At 52.4% G+C, this 6,098-nt stretch overlaps 1 non-coding gene across 1 annotated transcript; it reads left to right on the top strand.

Moving 5' to 3' along the window:
• Positions 1-1,917: 1,917 nt before the first annotated feature.
• Positions 1,918-1,998, top strand: Trnap-ugg (transfer RNA proline (anticodon UGG)). The gene has a single exon. It is a non-coding gene; the product is annotated as a tRNA-Pro (tRNA).
• Positions 1,999-6,098: the final 4,100 nt, after the last annotated feature.

Genomic DNA, 6,098 nt, shown 5'->3' on the forward strand with positions numbered 1-6,098 from the left:
CAAGGTCTACTGAGGTCCCCACTTGTGAAAGCCCACATCCTCCTTGTGTGTGAGCTCTGCCTCTGTCCACTCATGCTCGCTAGGAACTGAGCTCAGGAGTGGTACCAGAGGGTAAAAGATGGGGGCTGGGGGAGTACAGAGCGGTCTGCCTCAGCCAGGGCTGCTAGCACCTCCGTCCTGCAGCCTTCCTAGATGGTGGGCTCGCCTATCTATGTCCCCTGCTCTGGCTTCCCCACCCTCCTATGAACTGTTGGTCCCCTGTGAGGCACTGGGCAGCTGCAAATGGTTCCTTTGAAGGTGACATCAGTACCTCCCCTAGCTTCTGGGACATTGTGGGAAGATGTGGTGGTTTGAATGAGACCGGCCCCCAAAGGCTCATGTATTTGATTGTTTAATCATAGGGAGTGGAACTTGTTTGGGAAAGTTTAGGTGTGGCCTTGTTGGAAGGGTAGTCTTGTTAGGGGAGGTGTGTCACCTTAGGGTGAGCTTTGAGGTTTCAAAAGCCCTTGCCACCAGCACGTGTCCTGTTGTTCCCCCACCCACTCCCGCCTGCTGCCTTCCGATCAAGAAGCTACTGCTTCAGCACAAGCTGTGAAACTGTAAGCAAGCCCCAGTTAAATGCTTTTCTCTTGTAAGTTGCCTTGGCCATGGTGTCTCTTCACAGCAACAGAACGGTAACCGAGACAGCCCTGGAAGGCTGCTTGCACCGGTCAGCTTTGCCCACCCCTTGTTCGTCACCGGTCACCACCTGCACTGGGCGATCTGTCGCACGCTCATCGCCAGTGGAGATCCTACTAAGCTGTCCTCCCTCCAGCCCAGGTCCTAAAGGACCTGGCTACTCCAAGGGAGAAGTGGACGCTGGTGGAAGGTATTGTGCGCACTTCTGCTCCAGCCTGGGAGAGCAACTCACCGTGAGTGTCAGGAAGGAAGAACGTGGGACCCCCACACATGACTTAGCTATTACACAACCTTGCTGTCAAGCACACCCATAGTGTTTGGGTGCCTTTCTGGTGTGCTGGTATCGTTTTCTCTGAATGAGACCCTGAGGTGGGAGAGCTGGCTCAAGTGTCAGATCTCCCATTGAGCAGGGGAAGCCCTCAAATCACCCTAGAATGGCTGGCCTAGTGAAACTTCCCTGCTGGCAATGCAGGTGGGTCCTTTAACCCACAGCCTTACAGCAGGTTTTGTTGTTGTTGTCCAGAAGAAGACATTCTAACCGGGGTGAAATGACAGGCCAATGAAGTTTTGATTTAATTTCTCCGATAGCTAATCAGCTCCCAAGGATAACAGGCATCACCGCCCCATCACCGAAGGGGCAAAGGCAGGTGGATCTCCATGGGTTCAAGGCCAGCCTGAACTGTAAATTTTAGCCTACCAAAGTAAAGTGAGGCCCCATCTTTTTGTTTGTTTCTCTGTGCTGTCTGTCTTCTGAGGAGTCTGTCAGTTGGCTGTAGTCCTGTCTATTTTTGCTTCTGGTGTCATATGGGAAATCATTGTCTATACAAGTCTCAGGAAAGTCTGCCGAGAAACCACAGAACTGAGAACGGAACCCCCGTTGAAGGAATCAGAGAAAGGACTGGAAGAGCTTGAAGGGGCTCAAGACCCCATATGAACAACAATGCCAAGCAACCAGAGCTTCCAGGGACTAAGCCACTACCCAAAGACTATACATGGACTGACCCTGGGCTCCAACCTCATAGGTAGCAATGAACGGCCTAGTAAGATCACCAGTGGAAGGGGAAGCCCTTGGTCCTGCCAAGACTGAACCCCCAGTGAACGTGATTGTTGGGGGGAGGGTGGTAATGGGGGGAGGATGGGGAGGGGAACACCCACATAGAAGGGGAGGGGGAAGGGCTAGAGGAATGTTGGCATGGAAACCAGGAAAGGGAATAACAATCGAAATGTAAATAAGAAATACCCGGGGTTGGGGATTTGGCTCAGTGGTAGAGCGCTTGCCTTGGAAGTGCAAGGTCCTGGGTTCGATCCCCAGCCCCGGAAAAAAAAAAAAAAGAAATACCCAAGTTAATAAAGATAAAAAAAAAGAAATGTAAATAAAAAAATACCCAATAAAAAAAGAAAAAATTAAAAAAAAAACATTGAGACAAAAAAAAAAAAGAAAGAAAGAAAGAAAAAGAAAGTCTGTCGAGGCCTTCAGTGGGTGGGGAGAACGAACTCCTACAAGTTGCCCTCTGACCTCCACATGGCACATGTCACCCACCCCTACACAAATAAATGGAATGATACATTTTTAACCTTTTTTTGAGATGGTTTTCTGTGTAGCACTTGCTGTCTGTTTTGGAACTTGCTCCGCAGACCAGGCTGGCCTGGAACTCAGAGACCCGCCAGCCTCTGCCTCCCCAGTGCTGGGATTAAAGGGTGTGTCCCTGCGCTTGGCCACAACAAACAAGAACAGTATCCCAGTCCTGGTGGAAACCAAGATAAAGCTTGCTGAGGCAAGTATCCTGAGGTGCCAACGTCTTCTCTCCAGGAAGCTCTCCTAAGGCCATCCTCTTGGAGACTCATTGGGTTTTGTGTGACCACCTGTCTCCCCATGGAGCACAGACAGACCCTAGTAAGTAGGCACCAGCATTTACCCTCATCACCAGAGACGGCATTCCTGGGGTCCCAGGATCCCCTGCCTCCCTCCCCGCCTTGGCAGACCGCACTTGGGAATCACTTGTTCTATGTAAGAAGCTCTCTCCTTTAAGAAAATGTAGCACCTGTAAATCCCATGGCCAAATGCACAGGGTCGGAACCCAGACCATGCCCCTTGAAAGGCACGTTGTCTGAATCCTGGGTGAAGATTGGACCCCACTGAACTGCAAGAGCAGCCTGTCATCTGTCCCTGAAGGGCTGGGCCACAGATGCAACCTTACTTCGTACCCCAATGCTTGCTTCATCAGGGCTGGACCCCGCACAGCTGGTTCAGGCAATGCTGGGTGCAAGTTCCCATGCTGTCAATCAGGGTTCTGGCCTCAGACTCTCCCTTGTCTCTATTTCCAGGAGTGGCAAGGCCAGCTCCTCCCAAGGCCCCAGTGCTGCCAGAGAGTCACATGCTCCTGGCAGGGACAGTATCCACACAGCTGGGAGGACACATTCCAGGGAGACTCAGCTGGCAGGACAGTGGGTTCCTATGTCCTTGCCAGGCCTTGTGAGCAGAGACTCGGTGCTCTTGGATCCTGTTGTCTTACGGCTCAGAACTGGGAAAATAAGACATCTGCAAATGGCTGCGGCACCCAAGTCCATCCTGAGAACTCCTGAGCCACTGGGTGGGGTGGCAGTCAGGGGCAAAGGCCGGCAGGATAGCCTTGGACTTAGCCCTCAGCACCTCGGCTGGAAGTCCCAATTGAGAACAGCCCATGCCCGAGTTGCTCCCCAGGCAGGCCCCTCTGGGAGAACAGCCTGCATAGCATGCCTTCAACCCCGGATCCCAGCCTGGTTGGCCATGCTGCCTCAGCAAAGGGCTGAAGAAGACAAGGTCCAAGACAGGTCCGTCCCTTCCTAGGCTCCATTCTATGCCCACATGCTAGATTTTTGTGTTACATTTATACACAAGTATCAAAGACTTCGTTCTTACTCACCCCACTTCTCGCTCGTGCCCCCTCACTGGCCCCCTTCCTTTTCCTACATTGCACCCCTACTTTTGCATCTTGACTTTAAAAAAGTAGGATCTGCCTATGAGAGAGAAGAACGTGGTCTTTGAATCAGCCTGGTTTGATTTAACCTGGCAATCATGTCTCTTTCTACAAATGGCAGAATTTCCTTCTTGGTGTTTGAATAATCTCCAGTTGGATATACACTGCATTTTCTTTAACCATTCACATGCTGATGGACACCCGGGCTGGTCAATTTGACTGTCCAAATATTGCCAGGATAGTGATGGTACCCAAGTGTACGCTGACTACCCAAGAACAGGGCCATCCCCGGCGTTTCTGTTTGCGGGGAGCCTGCACGATGACTTCGGTGGTGACCGCACCATTACACCGGGGCACACCTTTCCTCTTCCATGTACCCCCACCATTTTGTTTCCTTACACATCTTATTTCAAGGCCTTCGTCCTGCAGTCTGTCTCCCACTACAGCTCAGCAGTGGTGGGATACTGGGTGTCGCTCGGTTTCACACAAGAGTCCAAGGCAAAGGTCCTGACCGTCATTTAGGTCATACTGGGAGTTCCCTCAGTATCTCAGTAGAAATGAGTCAGGGGTGGGAAGGAGGCCAGGGAAGCCTGCCCACCACTGCAGGCAGAAAGAGAGGATAGGCTTTCGATAGATTCCCCCTGGGGAATGCTAGGCTAGCTCTGGCCACACAGTTCCCATACCTGTCCACCTCTCCAGCCATCTGTCTACAAGTCAGAACAATGTTCAGACTGCTGTCTGTAGAAGCCTCTGTGGTTCTGGGGGGCTACTGTCCTTTGGACTCCAGCATGCTTCTCCAGGACACACAGACCCCTTCCTCTTTGGGGCCTCTATACTAGTCACTGCCAGTTCCTGGCATGCTGTTTCTCCACTGGCACCGTTCGCTCTCTCCACCCAGAGGATGGCTCTCTGCACCTGGTAACAACCTCAGCCCACCTCTAGCTTCCCTTCTCAACTTAGAGCTGAGCCAAGGACCTGACCATCTTAGTCACAGCCGTATCTCCGGCGTCTGGCGGGGAACAGAGGTCTCAGTAGCTTAGCATACATGGACTCCTATCCAAGGCTGCTGACCATCCGGGACCCTTGTGGTCTCCAACATCTTGGAGTTTAGGGAAGTAACATCCCTAGACTTAGGTCTGTGGGAGAGGGAGTCAGTCTGAGCTCTGGGGTGGGGGTGAGCCAGTTCCCATCTCTACTTCCCACAGTGCCACATGGCCCTCCACAAGCCTGCTCCAACCACTCAGGCTCCTGCCACCCTGTTTATTTTGTCTGGTGGCTAAGGACCACCTCTATACCCAGCTCAGCCTTTGACAGTCCCGTCTGTCCCCGGGAACTACTGCCTTTTATAACCTCAGGGTTTCCGGGAAAGGGGGTTCCAGGAGAGGGAGGTTGGTTCGTCAGTCCCCCTGGAAAGGTGGAAAGGATGAGGCTGCCTCGCTGGGCTTCTGAGAAGGTGCCAGTTCTAGCTTCAGGAAAGAACCTGCCTGGCCCTGTGCCCTCTGCCCCAACAGGAGGAGCAGCCTGAACTAGTTTGTGTGACCGACAGAGGCCACAGAGGCAAAGGGCTGCAAACAAACACTTCCCAGTCCTCTCTAGCCTGTCACTGCCAGTGCAGGAAGGGTCACAGGCAGCAAGCTCCTGGGCCCTCCATACTGAGATCCCCTCTAGCAGTCTTTGAAGGGTAACCACATGTCTGTCAACTGCAGACTCTGGGATTTGGAGAACCCTGATAACAGCGTTCACTATCCCACCTGATAACAGGGTTCACTATCCCACCTGATAACAGGGTTCACTATTCCACCTGATAACAGGGTTCACTATACCAGAAGGGGAGCTTTCCTGGTACCAAAGTCCCATGAGTGACCCCACTCTGTGCACTGGGTCTCCAAGAACAGCCAGATACTGGGCAAAGACTCATTCTCAAGACAGGCTTTTATATAGCCATTGCTCTAAGTCCTGAGATTACAAGCATGAACTCTCTCACACATAGCTTTACAGAAGGTTTCTGAAGGGCCCCAACATGAAAGGTTGGTGGCTTGCTCCCCAACTCCCAGGCACCATCTGCAGGGGCTGCGCTGACTACACAGAGGAGTCTTTTCATCCCAAAAGGATCAGGCTGAGCCAGACACTTTCCTATCTCCCACCCATTTAGATAGCCCGCAGCAGTAAGCAGGGTGCGCTGGTACACGCCTGTAATCAGCACGAGGGAGGCTGAGGGCAGAGGACCTCAAGTTTGTCTCAGTCCTAGTAGCAAGTCCTTGTCTCGGAAGGAAGGAAGGAAGGAAAGCAGGCAGGCAGGCTGTTATCAAAGCAAGAGTGTGAGCTTTGTTCTTGGGGAGCCAGCCACCTGGTGACATGAATGTCTCAGCATAGCCGTATCAGTGATGGTTATCCCCAGAGCCATGGTTTCTACCCTGGACTGAGCAGTGCCTGAAGCTAGGGTACTCTTAGCAACCAAACGGC

The sequence above is a fragment of the Rattus norvegicus genome, chromosome 1, assembly GCF_021556685.1.
Source record: "Rattus norvegicus strain SHRSP/BbbUtx chromosome 1, alternate assembly SHRSP_T2T, whole genome shotgun sequence".
NCBI classification, from domain to species: Eukaryota; Metazoa; Chordata; class Mammalia; order Rodentia; family Muridae; genus Rattus; species Rattus norvegicus.